This window comes from Bos indicus x Bos taurus, chromosome 15 (assembly GCF_003369695.1).
Source record: "Bos indicus x Bos taurus breed Angus x Brahman F1 hybrid chromosome 15, Bos_hybrid_MaternalHap_v2.0, whole genome shotgun sequence".
Lineage (NCBI taxonomy): Eukaryota > Metazoa > Chordata > Mammalia > Artiodactyla > Bovidae > Bos > Bos indicus x Bos taurus.
The window spans coordinates 9,884,667-9,897,462 of record NC_040090.1 but is presented as its reverse complement, the minus strand read 5'-3'; positions in this window follow the sequence as shown (position 1 = coordinate 9,897,462).

The window sequence follows — 12,796 nt, the reverse complement described above, 5'->3', positions numbered from 1 at the left end:
AGAAACTACATCATTGTCCACCGACACCGCTCACCCCTTCAGGCTGATTCCCTGGCTGCTGGAGCTGGACTCCGGCAGGGGAAATCAATTATTTTGCCTTCAGGATTACCAAATGATGTGAAAGTGAAAGTTGCTCCATGGACTCTTGGCAACCCTGTGGACTACACAGTCCATGAAAGTCTCCAGGCCAGAATACTAGAGTGGGTAGCCTTTCCCTTCTACACGGGGTCTTCCCAACCCAGGGATTGAACCCAGGTTTCCTGCATTGCAGGTGGATTCTTTACCAGCTGAGCCACCAGGGAAGCCCAAGAATACTGGAGTGAGTAGCCCATCCCTTCTCCAGGGGATCTTCCCGACCCAGGAATTGAACCGGGGTCTCCTGCATTGCAGACAGTTTCTTTACCAACTGAGCTATCAGGGAAGCCCAGTGATTGATGAGGAAATGTTTTTCTTCACAAAAGTATTCCAGCTAATTAGTGAAGTAGGACTAGCATTAGAATGTCACCATTCTTCAACCTCTAAGGAATTCATGGATGTAGGTGGTGACCCTCAGACCCTAGTTATGTGTCCAAGAGAAACCACGGACATTATGTGCTTCCTGATGGAAGAACACAAGCTCACCTGTGAAGCAGTCTTGCCAAATAATTGAACCTGAGTTTGATTAAGTCTCCAGATCCAGTGACAGGAAACACAGAGAATAAGAGAAATGTGTTAAATGACAGAATAGAGGTTCAATTAGCAAAATCCAGACTGTTTCTTCAATAACAACAGCCACAAAATGCAAGAAAGAGGAAGATGGAGGAGGAAATGGATAGAAGACCCTGAAGTGACAAATTGGCCAATAATAATACACAGAACTTGTTTACTTGCCAGTTCAAACAGATAAACTGTAAAAACAAAAATGAACAGGACAACTGGGGACACGTGCACACTGGCAAGATGTATGATGATGTAAGGAGTTTTTACTGAATTTTCCCCCTGTTTTCTTTTTCTGGTGTTGAGATATAATTGACATGTAGCATTGTATTAGTTTAAGGTGTACAACACACTGATTTGATATGTGTGTATACTGGAAAATGACTACCACAAGTTTCATCGATATCCATCAGTGATATTTTGGGAGTAGATAAGATGACTGTGTTTAGAAAGAGAGTCTTGGGAACTTCCCTGTTGGTTCAGTGGTTAAGATTCCATCTGTGCTTCCAATGCAAGGGGTGCAGGTTCTATCTCTTATCTGGGAACTAAGATCCCACGTGCTTCATGATGTACCCAATAAATAAATAAATACCAATTTTAAAAAATAGGAAGTCTCCTTCTGGTAAGATATACGTATAAAGCGGCTTCCCTCATGGTCCAGCGGCTAAGACTCTGCACTCCCAATGCAGGGGGCCTGGGTGTGATCCCCGGTCAGGGAATTAGATCCCGCATGCCGCAGCTAAGACCAAGCACAGCCAGATAAATAAATAAATATTTTAAAAGATATGATTGTGAAATAGTCACAGGCGAAATAGTATGATGTCTGGTGTTTGCCTCTAAGTAATTTAGGAGGATGTGGCAGGGGGTGGAGACGAAGAAAATAGGATTGTTCTTGAGGTGGTAATTGATGAAACTTGTGATGGGTAGACAGCTTCATAATACTAGTTTTTTTCCATTGTTTATGCCAAAAATTTTTCTTACTGTTCAAAAAGAATAAAGTCAAAATAAAGATTGTTCAGACAAAACCCTCTGCCATTAAGGAAATTCTAAAGGAATTTCAGGCCAAAGAAAGTTGATTATAACTGGAAGGTTAGAAATGCAAGAAGGAATGAAAAAGAAAATGGTAAAGAAGAGATAAAACAAACAGTGATTATGTATAAAGAGAATATAACAATGCCTAATAAATACACAGAAGAACTGTACAAAAAAGATCTTGAAGACCCAGATAATCATGATGGTGTGATCACTCACTTAGAGCCAGACATCCTGGAATGTGAAGTCAAGTGGGCCTTAGAAAGCATTACTACAAACAAAGCTAGTGGAGGTGATGAAATTCCAGTTGATCTATTTCAAATCCTGAAAGATGATGCTGTGAAAGTGCTACACTCAATACGCCAGCAAATTTGGAAAACTCAGCAGTGGCCACAGGACTGGAAAAGGGCAGTTTTCATTCCAGTCCCAAAGAAAGGCAATGCCAAAGAATGCTCAAACTACCACACAATTGCACTCATCTCACACACTAGTAAAGTAATGCTCAAAATTCTCCAAGCCAGGCTTCCGCAATACATGAACCGTGAACTTCAGATGTTCAAGCTGGTTTTAGAAAAGGCAGAGGAACCAGAGATCAAATTGCTAACATCTGCTGGATCATGGAAAAAGCAAGAGAGTTCCAGAGAAACATCTATTTCTGCTTTATTGACTATGCCAAAGCCTTCGACTGTGTGGATCACAATAAGCTATGGAAAATTCTTCAAGAGATGGGAATACCAGACCACCTGACCTGCCTCTTGAGAAACCTGTATTCAGGTCAGGAAGCAACAGTTAGAACTGGACATGGAACAGCAGACTGGTTCCAAATAGGAAAAGGAGTACATCAAGGCTGTATATTGTCACCCTGCTTATTTAACCTCTATGCAGAGTATATCATGAGAAACACTGGGCTGGAAGAAGCACAAGCTGGAATCAAGATTGCCAGGAGAAATATCAATAACCTCAGATATGCAGATGACACCACCCTTATGGCAGAAAGTGAAGAGGAACTCAAAAGCCTCTTGATGAAAGTGAAAGAGGAGAGTGAAAAAGTTGGCTTAAAGCTCAACATTCAGAAAACTAAGATCATGGATGGCATCTGGGCCTATCACTTCATGGGAAATAGATGGGGAAACAGTGGAAACAGCATCAGATTTTATTTTGTTGGGCTCCAAAATCACTGCAGATGGTGACTGCAGCCATGAAATTAAAAGACGCTTACTCCTTGGAAGGAAAGTTATGACCAACCTGGATAGCATGTTCAAAAGCAGAGACATTACTTTGCCAACAAAGGTCCATCTAGTCAAGGCTATGGTTTTTCCTGTGGTCATGTATGGATGTGAGAGTTGGACTGTGAAGAAAGCTGAGCACCGAAGAATTGATGCTTTTGAACTGTGGTGTTGGAGTAGACTCTTGAGAGTCCCTTGGACTGCAACCAGATCCAACCAGTCTATTCTAAAGGAGATCAGTCCTGGGTGTTCATTGGAAGGAGTGATGCTGAAGCTGAAACTCCAGTACTTTGGCCACCTCATGCGAAGAGTTGACTCATTGGAAAAGACCCTGATGCTGGGAGGGATTGGGGGCAGGAGAAGAAGGGGACGACAGAGGATGAGATGGCTGGATGGCTTCACCGACTGGATGGACATGAGTTTGGGTAAACTCTGGGAGTTGGCGATGGACAGGGAGGCCTGGCGTGCTGCGATTCATGGGGTCGCAAAGAGTCGGACACGACTGAGCGACTGAACTGAACTGAATGTATTCTTAAAATACATTTTATTGTAATAAAATGAATAAAATAAAAAGAATAAAAACATACACCACAACAATAGCATGTATTTGAAACATTGAATAAATTGAGTTAAAGAGGTGTAAGCTTCTTTCATGGTCTAGAAAGAGGCTCTGATATGCATTTACAGTGGGTCCTGGCAAGTTTTGGATGCGTGTAACAATTTCTAGGATAGTAACTCAGAGAGTCTGAGGAGTGCATAAGGAAGGCCTGATACTAATTGTGGAGAAGAGAAATGGAACCATAAAAATGTTCAATCCATCCAAGGGGAAAAAAGAAGAAAAATAAAAAGAAACATAACAAGTAGGCTAAATAAGAAGAATTAAAAAAGGATGGTAGACTTAAACTCAAATATATTAGTAAATGCATTAAAATTAATAGGCCAATTACTTTAGGTAAAAAATAAAGATTTTAGATTAGATTTTAAAATGAAGATATGGGCTGTTTACAAAAGACGTCTAAAATGTAAAGTCATACTAAAAAACAAGAATAAAAAACTTGTCCTATGTAAATATTAAACCCTCAAAGGTAATGAGTGGACAAGACTGTATTATAGATATTAAAGTTTGCTAAGAGACTAGTGAAAGTGAAAGTCACTCAGTTGTGTCCGACTCTTTGTGACCCCATGTGTTCAGTCCATGGAATTCACAAGGCCAGAATACTGGTGTGGGTAGCCTTTCCCTTCTGCAGGGGATCTTCCCAACCCAGGAATTGAAGCCAGGTCTCCCACATTGCAGGTGGATTCTTTACCAGCTGAGCCACAAGGGAAGCAAGAGACTAGATCTTAATTGTTCCAAACACAAAGAGAAATGATAATTATGTGTCATGATAGATGTATTAGCTCCCATGGCAATCGTATTGCAGCATGCATGTATCAGAGCTTTATGTGTTACACCTTAAACTTACACAACATGTCCAATATAATCTCAATAAAAACAGTAGTGGTGTGGTTGCATATATAGTGGACAAAGTAGGTTTTAATGCAAAAAAATTAATAGGGATAAGAGAGTAATTAGAGCAACTGGCATTTTGGTTATACTGAGAGTCTTCACGGTACTCACCTGGGTGGTGGTGAGGAGGGTGGTTAGGGAACAGGGGGGACTCCTGGTTGTTGACAATGGTCAGTTTCTTTGCTGGATGGTGATTATATGGGTGTTTGCTTTGTAGTTGTTGAGCGCTCAGTTGTTCAGTTGTGTCCAGCTCTTTGTGACCCCGTGGACTGTAGCCCACCAGACTCCCCTGTCCATGGGATTCCCCAGGCAAGAATACAGGAGTGGGTTGCCATTTCCTTCTCCAGAGGATCTTTCCAACCCAGGGATCAAACTGTGTCTCCTGCATTGGCAGGCAGATTCTTTACCACTGCACCCCCTGGGAAGCCCTTTATAATTCTTGGATAGAGGATCTACCGTACCTTAACTTCATAGCCTCTTCTGTGACATATTTCACAAAAGAATTCGTTTGTTTTTTTTGTTGTTGTTGTTGTTTTAATAAATGAGTGAAGAGGGCTGTTCTATTCCAGGCAGGCTGACATCAGAGCATAAGCCCTTAGTCAATTAATTCTGTGTTTACAAATTACCTAAGAGTAGGTAAAAAGTTCTTTGTACATGTTAACTAGTTTAACCCTTATGATGGCTCTGTGCAGTGGATTCTATTTTTCATCCCCATTTTAAGATATGGAAACGGGGGCATACACACATTAAGTTCAAGGTCAGAGGACTAGAAAGGAACAGAGCCAGGAACTGAAATCTGTAACCTGGTTTCAAAGCCTCTGTGCCTGACGGCTATGTTGCGAGACCGCTTTTTGACACTCTGATACAAAAGAAAAGGGCTTTTTTTGGTATGGGCTGATAATAGTTTTTCCTCTGGAACTAAATCTCTGCTGTCACATTGGGGAAACTTTTCATATTGAAGAACATTTAGCCTAGAAGAGCAAACAGTTGGGGATAAAAGTGGAGTGATTTCTATTTGCTAAATCAGTAGTAGTAAAGCAGTGTGTTTTGGAGGGGCAGAGGCAGACAGACCAGCAGGATTGAGAGCCTAGGATTAGACCTAAGTAAGCATGGAAATACAGAAAAAACAGAGGAGCCCTACAAATCAGTGACGAAAAGATGGACAGTTATTCTAACTGTCTAACATATTCTGTAGGGGAAGATGGCTATCTGTATGGAAAAATGTGAAAGTTGCTGCCTCACACCACATATAGTTATAAATTCCAGACAGATTTAAGGCTCTTTTAAAAGAAGATAACATGGTAGAAATGCCTTCACATCTGTATGACTACACTGAAATTATATTTATATAAAAAACCCAACCCTTTATGTGACCAAAGACACAACATATCCAGTAAAAGATGTGCCACAGATGGGGACAAAATATTTAGAACTCATAAAATGGACCTCTTGGGTCCAGAATATATGAACTCCATCCCCCAATGAATTTTCTAAAAAGTCAACAGAAAAATAAGCAAAGTAGTTGAGTTGGCAGTTCACAGAATTTAACAGATAAAAATGTAAGACATAAAAACACAAGTTTTTAGGGTAAGTATGTCCTGTGTTCGGAGAAGGCAATGGCACCCCACTCCAGTATTCTTGCCTGTAGAATCCCGTGGGTGGGGGAGCCTGGTGGGCTGCAGTCAGTGGGGTCGCACAGAGTCATTCACGACTGAAGTGACTTAGCAGCATGTCCTGTGTTTCCTCCACTCCCTGTATATCCACATCCTGGCTTCCTATGGTTTATTTGGCAACTTTACAGAAAAAATGCCCAACCTTACTAGGAATGAAAGCATGCAAATTACAACAACAATAAAAACTCACATCCATCAATTTAGCAAAAATGATGCTAAAAAATTCAGCAAAAATGTTAATAATATTTGCTAGTGGGTATGTAAGAAGGGTACAGTCTCCTTAGAGAAGATTTTGCAATACCTACTAAAGTAGGTGGCTCAGACGGTAAAGCGTCTGTCTACAATGCGGGAGACCCGGGTTCGATCCCTGGGTTGGGAAGATCCCTTGGAGAAGGAAATGGCAACCCACTCCAGGACTATTGCCTGGAAAACCCCATGGACAGAGGAGCTTGTAGGCTACAGCCCATGGGGTTGCAAAGAGTTGGACACGACTGAGCGACTTCACTTTCTTTCACTTTCACTAAAGTAAAAAGATGTTCATTAAAATGTGACCTACCAATTCTACTTTGAGGTGTCCATCAAGACGCTTTCTCATCAGTGTATAAGGAAACTTGTGCAAGGATATCGTTTGCTTACTACGGAAGCAACAAAACAAAGCAAACAAAATGAGATGAAGATGATCCTATTGTTCCTCAAGGGATCAAACGTTGATTTGATTGTATAGTATAATTGTCTCATAATCGTTTAACAAAAGCCAAGTTCCCTGCCTATACAGGAGACCCTGTTGTTGATCTGTTCCACAGAAAGCAGTTCGTATCTGTTAATCCCAAACTCCTTGTTTGTCCCCCGCCCACTTTCCCCTTGGTAACCGTAAGTCTGTCTTCTATGCCTATAAGTCTTTCTGCTTTGTCAACAAGTTCATTTGTATAAATATCGTATTCTAGATTCCACATCTAAACGGTATCATGTGATACTTGTCTTTCTGTCTGACTGACTTAGTATGATAATCTCTGGATCCACCCATGTTACTGCAAATGCCATCATTTCGTTCTTTTTTATGGTGAAATATTCACAGCATGAAAATCACCATTTTAACCCTCTAAGTGTACTGTTCACTGGCGTTAGGTCCATTCACAGTGCGCGTCCATCACCATCAACTATCTCCAGAATGTTTTCATTTTCCCAAACTGAAACTGTACCTATTAAACACTAACTTCCCATTCTTCCTTCACCCCCGGGTCCACTGGCAACCACTATTGCACGTTGCGTATCTGTAAGTTTGACCACCCTGGGAACCTGTATCAGGGGAATCACGCAGTATTTATCCTTTTGCGACTGATCTGTTTTGCTCAGCATAATATCTCCAAGGTTTTACCATGTTGGATGAGGTGTCAAAATCCCCTCCTTTTTTTCTTTTTTAAAGGCTGAATGATGTCCCTTTCTATGTATACACCCCACTTTCTTTCTTTATCTTTCAGTGGACACTTAGGTTCTGTCTATTGGTCTTCGGTGTCTGGAGGACCAGGGTTGGGTCTCCTGGCAGAGCCTGGCACACAGAAGGTAATATTCAACTTTCAGAGTTCTTGAGTTATTTTCCTGGAACTTGAGCACGGAAGGTGAGAGAGGCCACCACCACCCTGAGGAGGAAGCCACGGAAATTCAAGGCAAAAAGTGCATGAGAGTAGCTTTCCAATGGTCCCGCGGCCTCTCCTCTTCACCCTCCAGTCTCTCCTTCCCATGGCAGCCAATCCAAAGACCATTTCAATCCATTTTCAGACCTTCGGTGGCTCACTGATATCATCAGGATGCAGGTCAAGATTTTGATGATGGTCCACAAAACCCTTCATGCCAGCCCCATCTTGTCTCCATTTTCATCTCTTAGCGCTCCTCACACCAACTGAATACAGCTTCTTCTCAGGCATAAAGCGTATCACCTGTAGGTACGTGCAACTCTGTCTGCCTGGAACACTCCTGTTGGGGCTGCTAAGTCGCTTCAGTCGTGTGCGACTCTGTGTGACCCCATAGACGGCAGCCTACCAGGCTCTGCTGTCCCTGGGATTCTCCAGGCAAGAACACTGGAGTGGGTTGCCATTTCCTTCTCCAGTGCATGAAAGTGAAGTCTTTCGTGTCTGACTCTTAGCGACCCCATGGACTGCAGCCCACCAAGCTCCTCCGTCCATGGGATTTTCCAGGCAAGAGTACTGGAGTGGTGCAAACTCCTGTTTATTCTCAGAGTCTGTGTCTGTTGTGTGAACCGTTGCCTCGCTGGTTGAGGGTTCAGTGATAAAAAGCCTGTTTTCAGCTGCAAGTAACAGGAGACTTGATATACAGAGGTCAATCAGGAAGGATTGTTTTTGTTGCCATCACAATAAACAGAAGAACTCTACTGTGGGCTAATCCAGTGGCTCAGAAAGAACATCCAGGGTCCAGAGAGCCCCCATCTCTCCTCTCTACCAGCCTCCAGTGATCAAGTTGTCCTCTGGGCCTGGCTGACCTCCTGGTGCCAAAATACTGGCAGCAGCTCCTGACTGCAAGGGTCCAGACTTGTGTCCCTCTTTAGACACAAAGAAAACTTTCTCCAAAGCCCCCGGTCCGGCATCCCTGAACATCTCATTGGCCAGAATGATGTCACATGTTCTTATTCCAGCTAGTCACGTGGCCCAGGGAATGAGATCAGGTTGAATATTCAGGCAGTCAAGGACCTGCACCCTGCATAGCATGGGGAAGGATCCACCACAGTGCTGTCTGAAGCTTGAACAAAATCACTGTCTTTTAGCAAGGATGGAGTGCAGCAGTGGCCCTATCTTAGTCTCTCTCTCCTCTGTATCCCCGATACCTAACCAGTGCTTGGTACACAGTAGGCATTTAATAATTATTTGTTAAAAGAAGTCACAAGCCCACAGGGAGGATGTGGCCATCCTTTATCCCGCTCCAGGCAGCATGAACATGTAGCCATCAGGCGCGGGCTCCATGGCGGGTCAGACGCAGTCTTTTGAGTGTTTCTGTCACATAGACGTCCCCCGGGATCACCCATTCCCTAAACAGTTGTTCTACACTCACCAAAATACTTCATCATGAAAGCAGAAATACAAACCACTGTTATACCTCACTAATACTCATGAGGGGCACCAAGGCATGCCAAAAGAAACAGGCTACCATTTCTTACCTAACATGTTGGCAGAAATGAAACACCTGGATGGGACCTAGTACCGGCGAGGGTTTGGGGAAACAGGCACTTGCATTCACTATTCACTGGAGTTGACATTGGTACAAACTTAGGGGAAAGCGGTTTGATGCTAGTCCTTCAAAATGGGCGTATGAGCGAGGCTTTGGCCCCAGCAGTTTCTCCAGGTAGGAACACAGCCTTTAGAAATCTACACGAGGCTGTGCAAAGATAGATTTGCAGGAACACCCATGGCGAGTGTCATTCATAATATCAAAAAACTAGAGTCATTTGAAATATCTAGGGCTTCCCTGACGGCTCAAATGGTAAAGAATCTGCCTGCAGTGCAGTACATCTGGGTTCAATCCCTGGGTTGGGAAGATCCCCTGGAATAGGAGATGGCAACCCACTCCAATATTCTTGCCTGACAGTTACACTGAGAGTGTAATGAAGCTCAAGGTCCAATATCTATGTGGGTACTGGCCAGGTAAATACAGGACAACCTTACCCCCAAGAAATTCAATCCCATTAAAAAGACAAAGTAGATACTACACTTAGTCTTAGCCCAAAGTCTGAGAAACAATAGTGTCTGTAGTTAACAATATGGTGTTGTGGACTTCAAAATGTGTTACGAAGGTAGCTCTCATGTCAATTATACACACACACACACACACACACACACACACACATACAGGAAACCCTGTGAAGTGTTGGATATGTCCTTTTTAAAAACAGTTTAGAATAAATATTTATTTGGGGACTTCCCTGGTGGTCCAGTGATTAAGAATCTGCCTGACAATGTAGGGGACATGGGTTCCATTCCCGGTCCAGGAAGATTCCACATGCTTCAGGGCAACTGCGCTCATGAGCCCTGGACCCCATGCTCAGCAATAAGAGAAGTCACCGCCATGAGAAACCTGTACCCCAAAACTAGAGAGTAGCCCCCACTTGCCGCAGCTAGAGAAAGCCCGATCACAGCAATGCAGAACCAGTGCAGCCGAAAATAAATAAATAAAATTTTTAAAAAACCACATCTATTTGTATTTACTTATTTATTTGGCTGCACCTGGTCTTAGCTGCTGCACATGTGGGCTCTTCAGTCGTGGCATATGAACACTTAGTTTCAGATCGTGGGATCTAGTTCCTCGACCTGGGGTCCCACACATGCCCCTTTCCTTGGACGTGCAGGGTCTAAACCACTGAACCACCAAGGAAGCCCCTGGATATGTTTATTATCTTTAGAGTTTGCATATGTCCAAACTCATCAAATTGTACACGTTAAATATGTGCATTTATTTGCAAATCAATTTTACCTCAATAAAGAATTTTTTTTTTTTTAAAGAAAAACCAGCTAAGTAGATCTACATGTACTGAAAGATGCCTTTGGCTGACTGCTAAGTGAGAAAAACAAGTTGCAAAAACAGCATTTGTATCAAGATACAATTTCTATATTTGTCTTATAAGTATATGCTTTATATTTACTTGGTAGAAATAATTCTGAAAAATTGAACGAAACTGAAGTGTCTCAGTACTTGTTAAGGTGATGATAGCTGATGTAACTGAATGCCAAAGCTGCCTGGCACACACAGTAGAACTTTATTTCTAGCTCATCATGTCAAACTCAAGTCCCAGCCCATGTACCTCTCTCTTCCAAGCAGTGATCCATTTGCATCCCGAGCCTGCCCTTTTCCGTACTTGGTGTCCCAGGAGGATGACTAAGGAGGATTCCTGGGGCCAGGCTTGGAGGTGGCGCACTTCCCTTCTGCTCATTCCCATTGGCCAGAACCTGTCACGTGGCAACACTGGGCCGCAGGGGAGGCTGGGAAAAGAAGGCCAGCCTGTGTCCAGCGAGAGCCGGAGACAGGTTCTGATGAGCACACTATGGGGCCCCACAGTTACCCACTTCTCTGATGTTTGGTTGTTTTCTTTGAGCAGGTATTCCTTTGATAACAGTAAATGTAAGTAAGAATGGGTGAATAGTCTCAGTTGGGTCTTTCTAACCCCACCAAGACCAGGACAGGGGCCCTTCCCACTGTGATAAATCACTGATGCTCCTAGCTGAGGAATCAGTTTCTTGGCATTTTTGGTCAGGGTGAATCAGTTTTTTCAAACTCCACGAGAAGGTGAGAATGAAACTCTGGGTTTGGTGACTCCAAGCAGTCACAATGTCTCTGAGTGTGGTGGCAGAAGAGTGTCCCCCCCACCCACCAGCACACACACCTAGGGTGTCCACATGCTAATCTCCTGAACTTGCGAATAATGTGTTACGTTACATTGCAACGGGGAATTCAGGTTGCAGATGGAACAAAGGTTGCTACTCAGCAGACTTCAAGGAGATTGCTCTGGATTACCTAGGTGTGCCCTGGGTATCAGAGAAGGCAATGGCACCCCATTCCAGTACTCTTGCCTGGAAAATCCTATGGACGGAGGAGCCTGGTAGGCTGTAGTCCATGGGGTCATGAAGAGTCGGACACTTACTGAGCGACTTCACTTTCACTTTTCACTTTCATGCATTGGAGAAGGAAATAGCAACCCACTCCAGTGTTCTTGCCTGGAGAATCCCAGGGATGGCGGAGCCTGGTGGGCTGCCATCCGTGGGGTCACACAGAGTCAGACACGACTGAAGTGACTTAGCAGCAGCAGCAGCAGCCCTGGGTATTCACCAGGGTCCTGACATCAGAAGAAGGGGGCAGAAGAAGGAGAAACAAAGACATGTCATTGTGAGAAAGACTGGATTGGTCACTGCTGGCTTTGAAGGTGGTGGAAGGGGCCAGGAGCCAAGGAGTGTGGGCCCCTCTAGAAGCTGCAGAGGACAAAGAAATGGATTCTCCCCGGAGTCCCCAGAAGGAAATGCAGTTCTGACAACACCTTGACTATGGCTGAGTGGGATCTCGTTCAGACTTCTGAACTCTATTTCTGTGTTAAGCCACTGAATTTGTGGTGACTTGTGACCACAGGAAATGAATATGCTGAGCATCCTGCCTAAAGAACCCGCCAGGACTGTTTGGTGACGTCTCTCCCTGAATGCAACCATCGTCTCTGGTGGTGAAGTCAGAATGACCTGGATTGGAGTCTAGGCCTCACTCGTTCCTCTGTGCCTCATTTCCCTCATCTGTAAGGTGGGGATGATAATGCCTGTAGGGTTGATGTGGGTTACTAAGGACATCATTTTTGTGTAACATGTAGAACACACTCCATGAATAATAAGCAGTAGCAATGGACACAGATTTCCGTGGTGGCTCAGTGGTAGAGAATTCACCTGTCAATGCAAGAGAAGAAGGTTCGATCCCTGGATCAGAAAGATCCTCTGGAGAAGAAAAAGGCAACCCACTCCAGTATTCTTGCCTGGGAAATCCCATAGACAGTGGAGCCTGGTGGGCTACAGTCCTCAGGATGATCTACATATTGACATAAAGTGATCATTTCTCAGGATGTTCTCACTTACCCTCTAATGTTAGTTGAGCTTACTCCAACTTGATGGCATCTCTTTTCAAATCCA